A 17,143-nucleotide genomic window follows, 5' to 3' on the forward strand; every position below is an offset into this window, starting at 1 on the left:
ATTAACTACATGTTGTCTTTTGATAAAATATAATCATATTTCCTTCTCAGTTCTTTAATAAAGCTGCAATTTTTCCTCTTAGAAAACGTTTCATTAATCTTGAAATGAAAAAATTATCAGTATGCCTAAAATAGTGCAAGAGAAGAAGGTATTTTAGGGCTCCTTAAAATAGGAGTATAAATTTTGCTTTGAAGCAAAGTAGTTCTCTAGGGTGCCTATAAGATGAACACTCCATGAGGCATTGCGGCTGGCCAGTAGCCAGTACTCAAGAAATATTTTTAAGCTGCATGAATAACATACACAGATTTAGTACTAATGGGCCAGTTAGCACTAAATTAACAAGTTGCATCAACAAACTATTCTTCTAACATAGGCATTGCTCATTTTATAAATTGATGCTATCTTATAGTTTATGTCAATTAAAAAATTTCACAGTATATTTAAACACATTAACTTATTTAATTCTAGTGCCCTCTGCAATAGGTAATATTTCCCCCCCTAATTTACAGATGAATACAAAACCTCTAGAACCTCAAAAATCCCTCCATGACTGTAGATCTCACCCTCGTGGCCTGGGAGCTAGATTTCTCCAGTTAAAATGTCCCTGCAAACACATATGGAAATATGGATGGATAAAATGGCATGGAACTTTACGTCTGTTTCAAAATAATCTAGGGTTAGCAATGATAAACGATTGGTCCAGAGTACAAAATTTTTGGAGCTGTGGGTGGGTACATAAAGCATTTCTCTTTACTTATGTAAATGTATGAAATTTTTCACAATAAAGAGGTTTATTTAAAAGCTGAGAAGAATAAATAAATAAATAGGCCCTTCTCAAGGTGTTTTGCTAAAGATAAGAGGGTTTCCGCTATTTGATTTTAGATTAACTCCACCCACTCCCACATCAGCTACGTGAATCTAATACAAATCGCTTCTCTTACATCTAACTGGAAATTGGCTAAGTAGCTTTGCAGTGCAGAACCTCATAGAAAAACCCCAAATACTTAAGATATAGAAATAGCTAAGTCGCTTGCATTTGAGTTCACTGGGAGTACTATACTCTGAATGCAACAAGAGATCCAGAGAATGATGTGTTTCTCATTGTTGCCTAGTTTTTACAGAGTCTGGTAATACAATACCAAGCAATGTGCACTCTGACTCCCCTTGTATAACATTTCACTGAGCTCTGCAAGAGCTGTAACTCCAAGTTATATGCTCCTAGACATAAACCTGGGCCTTAGATATCATCATGGATTGTTCTGTGAAATTACAGTTGCGCTCAGCATTTAAGGCAATAAAGGTAATAGAGTTTTCCCCCAAATAAAACTATATGGAATCTTTAATTTCTGGATTCCAAGTATGTCAAGACAAACCCACCAAATAGTAGTGCTTTCCTTCTAAAAAAAAAAGGAGTTTGCTATTCAAGATATCAGAATGGCTCTTCTTTGAGACCAAATTCTTATATAATTTTCCCAGCTGAGGCAGAGCAGGTCCTTAGGAACCTGGAAAGGAATTTAATGACCAGGTACCCTGATCAAGAATGGGCATTATAACCCTGCTACTAGATCCCTGCTTTGGGGAAGCCCAGGGTGTGACTGAAGGATGAGTTATGGGTGATGATACAACAAGGGCACATGGGAAGGAAGATAAGGCATAGCAACAAGAGCATCACCAATACCATCACTTGCACATGTGGAAATTTGTAGCTTTAGCTATGCTCAAAATAGCATTAAATATCAAAATAATTTAGAGGTTACTGGCAATAAAATAAAAGCACATATTCTGATTTGAAGCATGATAACATTATTACCACCACAGATAGTAATGAAAGCAATTACCCAATTCACTGCTATTTATGCAACGATCATATTATAACCTTAAATAATTTCTAAAAGATCTTATTGATACCTCTGGTTTTGTTATAGACAATAAATTATGGGTTAGTCCTTTGGAGCACCAGTTATACTGACTTAAGATATCAAAATGGATGCAAATATGTACCTATACAGTGGCAAAATATTACATGTAGCAATTAATATTTTTCTAACTTAAGATGAATTTTCCTTAAGACAATCATGAACAACTTCAGACAGCCCATCAGAATACATGCTGAAGAGACTGAAAGATTCCCACTTGCCTGAGATCGCAGAGCCAGCTTACGCTGACACATGAGTGTGTTCTGGTTAACTTCCATAAAATACTCTGTGCGGACCTCCACTCTCCTTCCAACTTCTTCTCCAAGGCCAGCTGAGATGGCATAAATTGTCTACATACTTCATCATGACATCCGACATCATGGAGCTGACTTCTACAATATCTGGGTGGGCTTCTGCATCAGTAGTGAGGCATCTAAGAGAAGATAAGCTAATTACAGCCCTCTGGTCAAAGTCGGCACCAGGCCCCGTGATGTGAAGGGTCAAGGTTAAAATCTGCTGTGTGTCCACCATGGTGTTTGTACCCAAGAGAATCTGAGGTAAGATGGACATCAAGCATAGTTTTGAATCCAAGACTTCTCAAAAGGCATTTGGAAAGTTTGGGCAGGAGAGGGAGCTGCACGGCTCTCTTTGCAGTTGGGCTGGTGGGCGAGAGTTACAGGCTAGACAGGAAGCTGCTCCCAGTCTCAGCATGGGCGGGTGGGGTCTGCATCTCCTGCATCTCAGTGGCCAGTGAAACAAAGAGGGGTCCCAACAATTTAGGCTCTGATGATCACACCTGATACACCAAAAGGAAGGAAGGATTCTGGGGGTCACACTTACTGGCCTTTTCCAGCTGTCTGGGGGCAAAATCAACACAACTTGATTAGTGAGAGTCTTACAAAACATGACATCACAAAAATAAAACTCAACCCAGTTACTTAGCGGTTTAAGATGTGTATAGTAATTTTTTTTTTAAGTAGCAAGTTCGACACATTGCATGGCAATATTTTCTGTGATTTCGGAGGCAGGGAACACCAGACATCCTACTAAAGGGAGCATTGTTCTTGTCACAGCTAAACCCTAGGAGAAGGCTATTCTAGATGCCTGTGGAACACATTATCAAGACCATTGGTTATCATGCTTTAAATACTTTGAGCACTCACTACTATATTTTGTCTATTTTTTAAATTCAAATTCTCGAACACTGAAGTCATGTGTACTTCTCAATAAAATTTAACTTTTTTGGACTTTGAGTAAAAGATCTAATTTTCACGTCTTTGATTTCACAACCCATAGTTAATACAATTTTCACCTGTACTGATGTCTCCAGGCAAGATTTAAGAATTATTATGCACAATTACTCTTCATAACAGAAGTCAAAATAAAACTCTAACTTGTTAATATTTTAATTGTTCTTTCTCAAGTTTCCCAAGTTTATTAACTATGAGTAAAGTGGACACATTATAATCAGATTTTAAGTCATTATTTTATCATTTCATGCTTTATCTACATGCTATTTCTTTTCTTTCTTTCTTTTTTTTTTTTTTGCGGTACGCGGGCCTCTCACTGCTGTGGCCTCTCCCGTTGCAGAGCACAGGCTCCGGACGCGCAGGCCCAGCGGCCACGGCTCACGGGCCCAGCCGCTCCGCGGCATGCGGGACCCTCCCGGACCGGGGCACGAACCCGCGTCCCCTGCATTGGCAGGCGGACTCTCAACCACTGTGCCACCAGGGAAGCCCTATTTCTTTTTAAGTCCTAAAGAAGTGGGCTAGCACATGGTTATGACAGGTACTTCTACATTTGCTGAATTCATATTTAACAAAGTTCAGACAATGCATTTATTATATACAAAGTAAGGCAAGAGATAGTGGACACAGTGTCAGCTACATAATCTGTGGGGTGGCCCATGCAAAATAAAAATGTGGTGCCCCACCTGGGAGTGGGGAAGTCAATCTCCCCTTCCCACATTCCAGCATCCCAACTGGAGGTAGATGAGAGAGCCCCAAGAGATTGCAACCTCCATGCCTGCAGGACGTGGGCAAGAAGCCACAACTGAATTGCCCACCAAACAGGCCATGGTGCTGCCAGCCCGGTCAGGGATGACCTCTTCTTTGCCCCACCCCAAGATGTCACAACACAGGGCACAAGCTCCACCCTGACCTTCTCCTCACCTGCATTCATACCTTACAGGTGGAGAAGAGTAAAGGTGAAACACAGGTCTCCCCTGCTGACACAGCCAATCACCATACCAGGTAGAGGGCAGGAGCAGTAATCAGACAGGGATGGGGAGATGGAGCTGGAGGCCAGGCAAGAGGCCCAGGGGGCTGGGAGCAGATGGCTGAGAATCTAAGCCCAGGAGGGTGGGCGCTAGAGGGACTACGCATGAGCTAGTGTCCAAGCCCCCAACACACATGCCCCCTGTCCTATCAGACTTCACTTCCAATACACAGATTCAAAGATGAAATTATTAAGAATTTCATGACCTCAAATACAGAGCCTTAAACCGCAAGCACAGGGCCATTCTGAGGGCAGGGGCCCTGTGCATTGGTCATAGCATGTGAAGCCGTCTTTTGTGGCAATGACGTAACTGTATTAAAGTTTCTTTTGCTCAAAATCACAAAAGAAGCTAAGTGTTGAATTTCATTTTATAATGAAATCAGGTTCTTCAACTACCTTCACTTAATTAGCAAAAGGGGTTAAAGATGTTAACAATGCCTCGCTGACCTAGTGTTGGTTATGACTATGATGTGAGCAAACCCCCCCAGCATACAAGTCTCTCATGAGTGCAGATATTCTCAATTCTTAGCAGATATGTAAACTGATTCAAGGCAATATCAGTTGGATAATATATATCAGATGAGCTTTATTTTTTTTTTTTATCCAAAAGGCAATGTAAGTTGGTTTTACAAATTATGTAGTTACATATGATGGTAAGTGAGAACCAGAATAGCCTCTGTTCTGTCATTTAGTCATCTCTTCTCCTACAGTTTCTCCTCATCTTCTATTGGCCATGAAGGGAAAAGGAACCACCTGGAAGATGCAGTTTACCATCATAATTAAGCCTGCAGGCCCTGGGTTCAGATTGCTGGGGGTTAAATCCAAGCTTACTCTTTATCAACTCTGATCTTGGGCAAGATTTAGCTTCTAAGTTTCAGATAGCCCAACTATAAAATGGGATAATCACAGTGAAAGATGGTCCTTCCCCTCCATGTTCTCAGCCTAACTTTTGTCTGTGAAAAAACTTTAGCCAAACAATAAGTTTAATCAGAGAAGTGAGAAAATGTAGAAACAAAGGAAAACAGTCCCACAACACTAAATAATAATAGTTTAGTCATTAAGCAAACTCAAGGACTTTTAGTTCCTCCTCAAAGGCTATAGATAATATTGAGCCTTATCCTGTGAGCTGTTCTGTAGATATTGAAACCCCACCAGGTAGAAAAAGTTAACTACATGATGGCCAGACTGTGGCCATGACATAAGCTGCAAGAATTGGCCTCAAAGAAATAGGAGCAAACCAATCCTGGAACTGAAGATTAACTGTACCTGAAACAATCAAAATGATGCTGATCAGATCACCGCATGACCAATTTCAAGATGACTGTCAGAGCTGACTGTGCTGTTTCTGCATGTAGCCCCTTCCCTCTGTCTATAAAAGCTCTTGCCCATGGATTGTCAGTGGGGGCAGTCGGCCTTTGGACAGGAGTGCCCCCACCCCCAGTTGCCAGTCTCTGAAATAAAACACACTTTCCTTCCCACCAGCTTTGCCTCTTTATTGGCTTCAGAGCGGCGAGCAGCTGGACCCCCACTTTCGGTTACAGTTTTTTGGCACCCAATGTGGGGCTGCTGTGCTCTAGCGATATCTGGATCCTGGGGGTTTCCGAGCAGAGCTGCAGCCATGACAATGCTCTGGGATGGCTGCGAGGAGACCGCTGCTTATGGCTTACTGGCCCTGAGAGGGGATTTTGGGGAGACATTCCTAGCACCTGCCGAAACCATTTGTTTTGGGGATCCTCCCTGTTTCTCCCCTGCTCGACATTGACTGCCAACTGATGCTTTTCCTTGGTGGAACAGAAAGCTGCTTCTGGGTGAGCTGATGAGCTCCAGGACCAAGTAAGTCCACTGCTGTGCACCTGGGCTAACTTCTCTTTTGAGCATGAAGTGCTATTGGGCATTTTGCTAGTTGGTTCTTACGTGTGTCTGACGTTGAGGACCGTTTGTGAGCACTGAGTGTCATTTGAGCATTTTGCCAATTGGCTCTGATGTGTTTCTGACGTTGAGGACCATTTGTGTTGGAAAAGTGTTAGTTTGGGACTCCATATGGGTCATCCTCTTGGGAGATTTGTGACAGTTCTGTCTTCCGGTGTGTGAGTGTGTATTCCATTCGTGTGATTGGTATCATTGTTGTCTTTTGTAAAATGGGAAATTCAGGTTCAATTCATTAGAAAAATTTTAGCTAAGAAATTATGACTAAAGAAAAAGGAAGATAATTTTTAAACAATGTATGGCAACAGTATTCTTCAGAATCCAGAGAAAATTGGTTAAAATGAAATTCTTTTAAAGCTCCAAAACTGGTTCTTTTTGCACATGCAGTTGGAGAAAGCCAGCTTGATAAAATACTGTTTTCAGAATTCTGACCCTGACAGAATAAACGTAGGCCTAAGAGAAAGCTTGAAGTTAACTCTTATCATGTCCTTGAAATACAAACACAGCCCACGTTGCCTGAAACTTTAGCGTTGGGTTAATTATAACTTTAAAAGATGTTTGGGTTCACTAAACACACATCTCATTCCACATTAAAGAGAAACTGTGCTATGAGAAAAATGTATGTTTTTAGAGGTTATGGAATATGTTCTTAAGTTTGCCAATCTGAAAATGCTGGTATAATAGTTCAATTACTTGTCTTTTGGTTTTGTTAAGGTCTTTTAAAGGTGAAAAAATCATAATATGTAATTAAAGATACTAAAACGATAAGGGAAACAGTTCAGTGTGTAAAGCAAATAAGATATGTGTTGTTGGCAAGGGAAGATATAAAGACTGGAGATATTTTTGTAGAGGAAAAAAAGGAGAAAAATTTTGTCCTGGAGCTGGTTGCTTATATATGGGGAAAATAAGGGACTAGTTAATATGGATCCAGAAAGTGATAAAATGTTTGTAAACAAGGAACTTTGAGAAAAGAATTTTGTACATTGTCAGGATTAAGATTAGATTGAATTTAATTAGATAAATGAATTTTGTTATTAATAAGAAGCTGGTGCAGGACTGGAATTTGGGTTTCTCTCTCTGTTAAGAAAAAAAAGTGTTCCTGGAATATTAAAGTGCTTTTGATAACAAATTGTAAGTTTCTTCTCTAGCTAATTTTGAGTATTCCTGAAGGCACCTAAGCCATCTCAAAAGAAACATTAAAGTAACTAGGATTATTTGGTACATTAAGTTACATGGAAAACATTGTCAAATAATAATGATAAACATTCTTAGGCTATACTGAATAGGTAAATGTCATTAATATTAATGTTCTAAAAGTTATTAAACAAATACACGTTTTTGATAACTTTCAGATCAGACTGCTAAACTGAGTTAAAAATTTAAAGAATTTCAATACAAAGTTATTATTTTGATTTTAACCATTTTTTTTGTTTGTTTTTGTAAATAAAGTTGGTTTTTTTGTTGTTTTTTTTTTGTGGTACACGGGCCTCTGACTGTTGTGGCCTCTCCCTTTGCGGATCACAGGCTCCAGATGCGCAGGTTCAGCGGCCATGGCTCTCGGGCCCAGCCGCTCCGGGACATGTGGGATCTTCCTGGACCGGGGCACGAACCTGTGTCCCCTGCATTGGCAGGTGGACTCTCAACCACTGTGCCACCAGAGAAGCCCCGTGTTTTTGTAAATAAAGTTTTATTGGAACATACTCACACTCATTGATTTATATATTGTCTTTGGTGGCTTTTTTTTTCTTTTTTACATCTTTATTGGAGTATAATTGCTTTACAATGGTGTGTTAGTTTCTGCTTTATAACAAAGTGAATCAGTTGTACCTATACATATGTTCCCATATCTCCTCCCTCTTGCTTTTAACCATATTTTTGATTCCAATATTTAAGATGGAAAAAAATTGTCTAGTGAAGTTGTCACAGAATATAACTAATTATGATGTGTATCACTGCTGGCTTAAAGTTTACTGCTTGAAGCACATGTACAATGTTTGCGTGACAATTGGGTATAAGTGATAAAATGTATAGCTTATAAAATATTTCCCCATCAGCATACCTCTGTACTTGTTACGTCTGATTAGTTTCCCCCCAACATGGATGACTAGGCAAATATATAAACAAAACTGTAGTCCTAGAACTGAGGGACATGAACGGACCCAGAGCAGGCAACTGAAGCACTCCGGCAATGTTGGAAAAATATATTGATTACCAATGCTTTCTATGGAAAGATTTGCAATTAGAAGGGGAAAATGATGGAAGAACATTTTACATATTGAAGTATGGGGAAGTCATTCTGCCTTATATATGATTTAATGTGAATTTTAGGCCAACCAAAACAGCCTGTCTGTGGCCTATTAAACATACACTGTACAACTGCTTTAACCATTAAGGGAAAAAATATTGACACATTCAGAGAATAATACAAAGATTCATTTTAATTATTATCCTCATTGTAATATGCCTACTAATTATCAAATGTCCAGGTACTATGACAAAGTAGTCAAAGAGAGAGGTAATGTTTTCATAATACAAAATATTGATGATAAGCTTGGAACCTGAGATTATTTCCAACTCTGTGTCCAGTCCCCAAATTAGTCAGGACTGAGCCCCACTTCAGCAGGAAGTAGCCAGAGCAGTCATCACCCCAGCCCCATTTCCTCAAGAGTTGGGGAAAATTGAAAAAGAAATGGAAATAAAACTGAGGTCCTCTGCCAATTTTATGATTAACCTCTCTATTCGAAACTTTATTCCCTTTCTTTTCTATACCTGTCCCTCCTCAAGATTGAGGAGTATCAAAGAAAAGGGAGGATTGAAATAGAGCATGTCCCTCAGTCTGCATTTTGACTGTGAAAAAAACTTTAGCCAAACAATAAGTTTAATCAGAGAAGTGAGAAAATGCAAAAACAAAGGAAAACAGTCAAACGAGACCAAATAATAATAGTTCAGTCAAGGACATTTAGTTTCTCATCAAGGGCTACAGATAATATTCTGAGCCATATCCTTTGAGCTGTCTTATAGATACTGAAACCCCCACCAGGTGGAAGAATTTAGCTACATGATGACCAGACTGTAGCTATGACATAGCTGCCACAATTCTGAGAACTGGCCTCAAATCAATGGGAACAAACCAACCCTGGAACTAAAGACTAACTGTACATAAAACAATCAAGATGACACTGATCAGACCACTGCATGACGAATTTTAAGACGACTGTCAGAGCTGACTGTGCTGTTTCTGCATGTAGCCCCCTTCCTCCGTCTATAAAAGCTCTTGCCCACTGATTGTCAGTGGGGGGAGTCAGCCACTGGACAGGAGTCCGCCCTCCCCTCCAGTTGCTCACCTCCAAAATAAAGCAAACTTTCCTTTCCACCCCTTGCCTCTTTATTGGCTTCAGAGTGACAGGTAACCAGACCCTACTTTCAGTAACAATAGTAACTACCACATCAAGCTGGTTTGGTGATTAAATGAAGCCTTCCCTGAAAAGTGCTGGCACATTGTAAAAGCCTAATAAATTAAAAAAGAATCCACAATTTTGTTTCTCTTCCATACCCTCCCTCATTCAAGTAACACCAATTTCCATGGCTTCTATCTCCTAAATATTTCCTGAATCCATATCCTTCCCCTCTAATCCCATGGCTATTGGCCTATTTCATTATCACTTGCTTGGACCATTGAAATAGTGTCCTAGATGACAGGCATGTCTTTTGTTTACCTCTGATCCATACTGTAAACTGCTACCATAAAAATATTCCAAAACTGACGACATCACTCCTCTGCTCAGAATTCTTCAATATCTCCTCATGGCCCAAGAAGACAAAATTAAAACTCCTAGCATGCCATACAAGCCCCTCCTGAACTGGCCCTTAGCTCCCTCTACAGCCTCACCCTTTCTCCCTCCCCGTCAGCAACACACCAAATGCTCCTACCTATTCTCTCCCAAACAGCCCATGATTGTCCTATGCCACCATTTCATGGTCATTTTATTCCCTCTGCTTAAATCTGGTTTGTGCTGATTGTATCTATCATTTCCCAAATCATATCCCTTATTTGCTTACCACTCTTTTCCAAGTCTCCACGAGGAAGTCTTCTTGGACCACCCTCAGATATACTTACTGTCTCACTTTTATATGTTTTCTTTGCACTGTCTATGTTAAAGTACTTAAAACTACTATAATTTTTGTATTGCAACAATCTCTTTCACCATTAGAAATGGAAACTTTTTGAGATGAAGTACCTGTGTCTCCTTCACCATAATCTCACCAGCATGTAAAATGGAATATGAGTCCTGATGGGTACTCAGTGAAGGAATAAATGAATGCATGAATGAAAGCCTAACATCTAAGAATTAACCTTCCATAACCTAAAATATTTGGCCACACATTTTGGGAATCCCAGGTACATTTCCTACCAGAAGTCCCAATTTACCTCATAGCTTTGAAATACCTCCCTGCTTAGATATTTCAGAGAAATTCTTAACAGCAACCCAATGCTTCAATGATTCTCTAATCAAATAAGCATAAAATCATGTTCTAGAACGTTCCACTCACTCTACCTACTTTGTCCCCATTTTGCTCTGAGAGACAAGATGGAAACAATTAGAGGAATACAATGTCCAGCTGTATTCATTTCATGTTTTAAGAAACAAAGAGCTAAATGTAGGGTGAAAAATGTAAAGACATACTTGTGCTTAGAACTAGCTGAAAGCATTAACTTTGTTAGTCACTATGATTGCCTCTGAAGCTTATGCAACCAGGCATGGATAGAAAAAAATTAGGCAATTGGAATATTTTGTGCATAGAGGGAAATGTTCTTCCTTTTTAAAAAGTAAACAGACAATACACTCAACAGTGTACAGGAAGGTAAAAATAGTAATGCTGGTGTGGGGCAGAGCAACAAAATCTATTTATTTTTCTGCCCCAAACTCTTCAGGGTTACTAAATTATTCTCCCAATTTAAAAAATTTCCTTAGCCCCCACTCACCTCAACTACAGAAAGCCCACGCGCAGCAATGAAGACCCAACACAGCCAAAAATTAAATAAATAAATAAAATAAATTTAATTAAAAAAAAGAAAAAAAAATTCCTGCTAGGAAAAAAAAGTTCCAGTGACAAAATGTACTTGTACACCATATGAACAAACAGGAAAAAGGAAAAATACTGTACATTAGAAAAACAAACTGTGAGCTCTACCTGACAAGGATATAGAAAGTAAAAATGAGAATATAGTAAGGTGGAAGAAGAAAGAAGATATATGTGACTGGATGCAACACCTAGTTTAAAATTAAGAATGAGTATAGTGACCTCTATCATTGGCTGTCTTATATTTCAAAGGCTCTATACCATTACTAGCAATTGGCTCTGAGCCTGATCTGCTGAGTCATACATGATTATTAAGAACACTTTTGCCTTTAGGTGTCCATTGCATCAATTTCCTGAAGAAAATGGGAAACAAAGAAAACAGGAAATTGAGTTTGTTCCCTAATTCTTTTGGAACTTAATTTTCAAAGTCTAAATATTCAAAGCAAATTAAATATGTAACTGCATGCAACTCATGACTGATTTTGGACTTATGTCAAATGTTCTAAAGATAAAACTATATCTGTGATGTGAACCTGATGAATCTTGAATAACTTTAAATGAAAACTACACCTGTTATAGACTGCACACCATAATTTTAATTGTTAGTCATTTATAAAATTGTTAGTTCTTATGTATTACGGCATCTTAATATTTTAAATTAAAAGTGTACTCAGAAACATCTTTTAGAGTTCTCTGATAGTGATCACTCATCCTCTTAAACTCTCTGGTGACAGGGAACTCACTACCCATCCAGCAACTTGCTCCACTGTGTGTATCTCTAATTCTGAAACACACACTTCCTAATGGTGAGTTGACCATGCCCCCCCAGCCCAGAATTCCCACTCCATGATCTTGTTTCCATTTGCTGAAGTTCCACATAATAAAATCAATTATTTCTACATTTTCAATGTCATTAGATTTTTTCAGCTAACGGAAGTATTTTTTAATCCTCTTATGACTGTACTCCAAAACTTGACTCAACTTCCACCCACAATGGAAACAACTCTACTTCTCTCCATCAACACCACCACTCCAGTCAAAGCCACCATCATCTCTCAATGGACAGTTGGACCTGCTTTTCCCTCCCACTCTCACTCCCTCCAATCTATCCCCCAGATATCAGCCAGCATGATTTTTGCCAAAGAAGAAATTTTTACTATGTCCCAACCGGTTAATAACCCTTCAGTCCTCTCCTCAGTACTGGAGATAAAAATTCAAAACCTTTAATGTGGCCTGTAGAACCTAGTCATCTGGGACCCTGTCAGCCTCGCAGGACTTTTGCTGCATATTCTCTTCCTTACTTGACATGCTACATCTCCAGTTTCTTTCGATTGGTTCTACAAGCTCTTTCACCCAGGAAGGCTTCACAGATGTGGGTCTATGAAATCCTTTCTCCACTCTGTTTACTATTTGAGAACTAGTGAATGTTCAGGTCTCAGATTACATGTCCTTTCTTCATAGAAACTTTTCCCAAATCCCCAGACTAGACCAAGTCCTTCTATAATCTTTCATTGCTCCCTTTACCATCCTTCATCAAATTTATCATAATTTTAATATACTTAATTCCATAAATAAAATAATATTGTTAATAATAACAATACGTAACAATACTTAGTGTATTGAGGGCTTACCACATGCTCTGTGCTAAGAGCATCAGAACCATTATCTCATTTAGGATTCAAAGCAAGCCCATGAGTAGTTACTATTGCTACCTATTCATCACAGATAAGAAAAGTGGGGCTTGAGAAGGTTAAGGTGAGTGGAAGAGTGGAGATTAGAATCAACTCAATTCTAGAACCTATTGATGTTCTAACCTTTTCATGTTGAACCTTCCACTAACCTCCTAGCCCCAAGAGGTTAGATATCAATAGCCAGGGAGCTGTCAGAAGGAAATTATGGGCCTGTTTGCCCAACGCCACAAAATCAGGATAATGTCTCTGTACTTTTTCTCTGCACTACCCTCCCTTATTCTTTGTGGCACTCAAATACCTAAGAAAGGGAGAAATTAAATGAGTAAAACTACTACTCTTATCTTGACATCTCTGGAGACTTCTTGAATTTTTTAGGCAGTTTCCAGAAAACAAATAGCAGAGAATAGAAACAAATCATGGAGATGTGCAGTTCAGTTACATTGATCTGCATTCATTAGCAACAAATCCAGTATACGCAGAATTCAGAATGACACAGTGAAGATTTAGCATGACCTCCGCACAACGATGGAATGTAAATCTGTGAAACATTCCATATTTTAGAGGCAGTAAGAAGACAGGCAAAAAGTGAGGACTATAGTTAAGTGCAGGATCATATGATAGTTCTATTTTTAGTTTTTAAGGAACCTCATTACTGTTCTCCGTAGTGGCCGTACAATTTACATTTTCACCAACAGCATAGGAGGGTTCCACTTTCTCCAGACCCTCTCCAGCATTTATTATTTGTAGACTTTTTGATGATGGTTATTCTGACAAGTGTGAGGTGACACCTCATTGTAGTTTTGATTTTCATTTCTCTAATAATTAGCAATGTTGAGCATCTCTTCATGTGCCTTTTGGCCATGTATGTCTTGTTTGGGGAAATGCCTATTTGGATCTTCTGCCCATTTCTTTGATTGGGCTGTTTGTTTTTTTAAATATTGAGCTGCATGAGATTTGTATATTTAGGAAATTAATCCCTTGTAGGTCACACCATCTGCAGATATTTTCTCCCGTTCTCTCTCTCTCTATATATATATTTTTTTTTTTTTTTTTTTTTTTTTTGCGGTACGCGGGCCTCTCACTGTTGTGGCCTCTCCCGTTGCGGAGCACAGGCTCCGGACGCGCAGGCTCAGTGGCCACAGCTCACGGGCCCAGCCGCTCCGCGGCATGTGGGATCCTCCCAGACCGGGGCACGAACCCGCGTCCCCTGCATCGGCAGACGGACTCTCAACCACTGCAACACCAGGGAAGCCCCTCCTGCATGCTCTTAATGAAAAGTTACACACATTATAAAAGTATAAAAACATAGAGAGGAATGGTATACACCAACCTCAGGATAGTGGTTACCTCTGGGGAGGAAGGGAAAATAGAATGATGAGCGGCCTTCAGTTGAATCATAACATTATTTATTTTAAAATTTTTTCTTAAGTAAACATAATAAAGCTGTTATTGTACTGAAACCAGTGTGCATAAACAGATGTTCGTTAACTTATGAAGTATTTCACAATAAAAAAGAATTTAAAATATTGAAATAAGGGTTAGCGATAGGTGGTAGAATTATATTTGATTATAATTCTTTGATATATTTATATATTTTTCAAATCCTTCCAACCATCATGATTTTATTTTATAATGATAGACAATACATGAGTTTTTCAAAAGGCTATAATGACCAATAAATTTACTTAAACAAAGAGCTTTAAAAAATGAACCAGTATTAAAAATCTCATTTTGGTGTTTTTAATAGTACAGGGCTGAGAAATGCTTGTTTTGAATGCAAGCCAATATTTAAAGGTGAAATTTACATATATCCAAATTTTAAGTGCTAGTCAGGAACTGAAATGCAAATAATTACAGCTATAATAGTTATTCCTGTCAATTTAGTTCCTTCTGAAGACATGACCTTAAATAAACCAGGGTTATCTGAATGAGTTTATTCAGGCTATTACTGTACATTATTCTGTACAGAGCTATAGGTAATGACTGACTGTTTTTTAGAGCTGAAACATCTAATTCAATAGTTTTCAAAGATTTTCCAGAACTCTCTTTATATTAAATAATGGGCAAAATGTATGGAAGAGATCAAAACAAAGGTACTTTGTCTAAAGTAGGAGGCTGAGCCCTGAGTTCTTGCTTGCCCCAACAGATTATGCCCTCTCTCCCACCTTTAATCCCTTTCTCCATCAATGGCTCCTTCCGCTCTGAACAAAAACATGCTCAAGTCTCCTGATTTCTAGCCATCAGCCTCACTCTCACATTCCTTCACAGCAGAGTTTTCTCTACTAACTGTTGCCATAGTTCTACCTGCCATTGCCTGTCACCTCCCCTCCCCGCTGAAGTCTTGCCTCAGCCCTTACCACTTCCCCAAAACCACTCTTGATAATCATTGCCTATCTGCATATCCAAGGGATATTCTTCAGTCCTTTCCACTGAGTCATGTAATCATTCTATGAAGATGAAAATTCTCAATAAACCTTTCTACAGTGCAGGATGCTGTTGACCTAAAAAAAGCATTGTGTTACTTGTCAGAAACGTTTTCATGTCTTGTCTGACACTATTTTCTCTTGGCTTTTCTTCTTTTACCTCCTGTTTGCCTACTCTTTTTCAAGCCTCCCCAAGGCTTCCTCTCTCTGTGTCTGCCCCTTAAATGCTGCGGCCCCTCAAGGTACCATTCAGCACTTGTCTGTTTCACAGCCAGCCCCACCTAGATACTGATGACTCTATGTTTCCTCACCAGCCAGAAACTCTCTGCTGAGGCTCCTTAAACATATATGGGTTGCTTATTGGACATGACAGTCTTACTGCTTTAAAGCAACTCAAACTCAACATACTCAAAACTAAATTAATCACCCCCGCTTCTTTGCAAATTCTTAGCTATGTCTTCCTTAATTACATAAATGCTGTTGTGGGTTAAATTGTGTCCCCCAAAAGATATGTTGAGGTCCTAACTCCTGGTGTTACCAAGGAAGGGCTTGCTGCCTGAAATGCATAGAAGCCAACATCATGGCACTGGATTTTGAGAAAAGAAAAAGGTTTATTTGCAGGTTGACCAGCAATGAGACAGGAGGCAAAGCTCTCAAATCTGTCTCTTGGATTTGGGGTTTGGTCAAACTTTTATGAGTTAGGGGTTGATATGCAGAAAAACTAGTGGGGCAGGTTTTGATTGGAGGGCTTTGGAACTTGGCCATTTATGGTAAGGTATGGGAAAAGAGGCTTTTCTTCCTGGAGAATGGACCCTTCACCTCTGAAAGTGAATCGTTAACTAGAAAGCTTAACTGGTGAACAAGTATCTGTAATGTTAGATAATAGCGTTTTTATTCTTAAAAGAAAGAGATATATAAAAAATGAAAATACTTCAAGCAAGAAAACAAACTACTCTTATCAAGTATATCCATCCATTGTACCACCAATTAATCTTATCCTCAAACATAGAATTCTAAAATTATGGGATATTTCCTCTCCTATGTTACGTATACAATTTATATGGGAACGATACAGGAGTTAGGAGAACGACCCTCTACAAAGTTGAAAATCCTTGCATAACTTATAATCGGTCCTCCATATACTTGATTCCTTCATATACGAGGTTCCACATCTGGAGGTTCAACCAACTTTGGATGGTGTAGTAATGTAATATTTTCTATTAAAAAAAAATCCCCACATGTAAAATAGATAGCTAGTGGGAAGCAGCCGCATAGCACAGGGAGATCAGCTCGGTGCTTTGTGACCGCCTAGAGGGGTGGGATAGGGAGGGTGGGAGGAAGACGCAAGAGGGAGGGGATGTGGGGATATATGTATACGTATAGCTGATTCACTTGGTTATACAGTAGAAGCTAACGCACCACTGTAAAGCAATTATACTCCAATAAAGATGTTAAAAAAAAATCCCCACATTTAAGTGAGCCCATTCAGTTCAAACCCATGTTGTTTAAGGGTCAACTGTGTATAAAATGTCACCATGGATTTAAAATTTTTCCTTCAAAGTTTATATACTACCTCTCCCTTTTTTTTAAATATTATTTTTAGAGCATTTTTAGGTTTAAAACAAAATTGAGAGGAAGTTATGGGGATTTTTCCATATACCCCCTACCCCCACATCCCATCTCTCTTTTGTTCTCATTAACAGTAGGCTCAAATCAGCCCACACCTGGATTATCACAAAGGCCTTACTCCCTTAACTGCTTTCATTTGTTCGTTTACTCAACAATTATTTACTGAACACCTACTATATGCCAAGTCCTCTCTTTCAGA

General features: G+C 39.0%; 1 non-coding gene across 1 annotated transcript; it reads left to right on the top strand.

The window, feature by feature from the left end:
* Positions 1-13,345: 13,345 nt before the first annotated feature.
* LOC114891423 lies at positions 13,346-13,452 on the top strand. Its single transcript, XR_003792523.1, has one exon. It is a non-coding gene; the product is annotated as a U6 spliceosomal RNA (small nuclear RNA).
* Positions 13,453-17,143: the final 3,691 nt, after the last annotated feature.

Source organism: Monodon monoceros, unplaced genomic scaffold (assembly GCF_005190385.1).
Source record: "Monodon monoceros isolate NGI ecotype Baffin Bay Population unplaced genomic scaffold, NGI_Narwhal_1 Super_Scaffold_11, whole genome shotgun sequence".
Classification (NCBI taxonomy): domain Eukaryota; kingdom Metazoa; phylum Chordata; class Mammalia; order Artiodactyla; family Monodontidae; genus Monodon; species Monodon monoceros.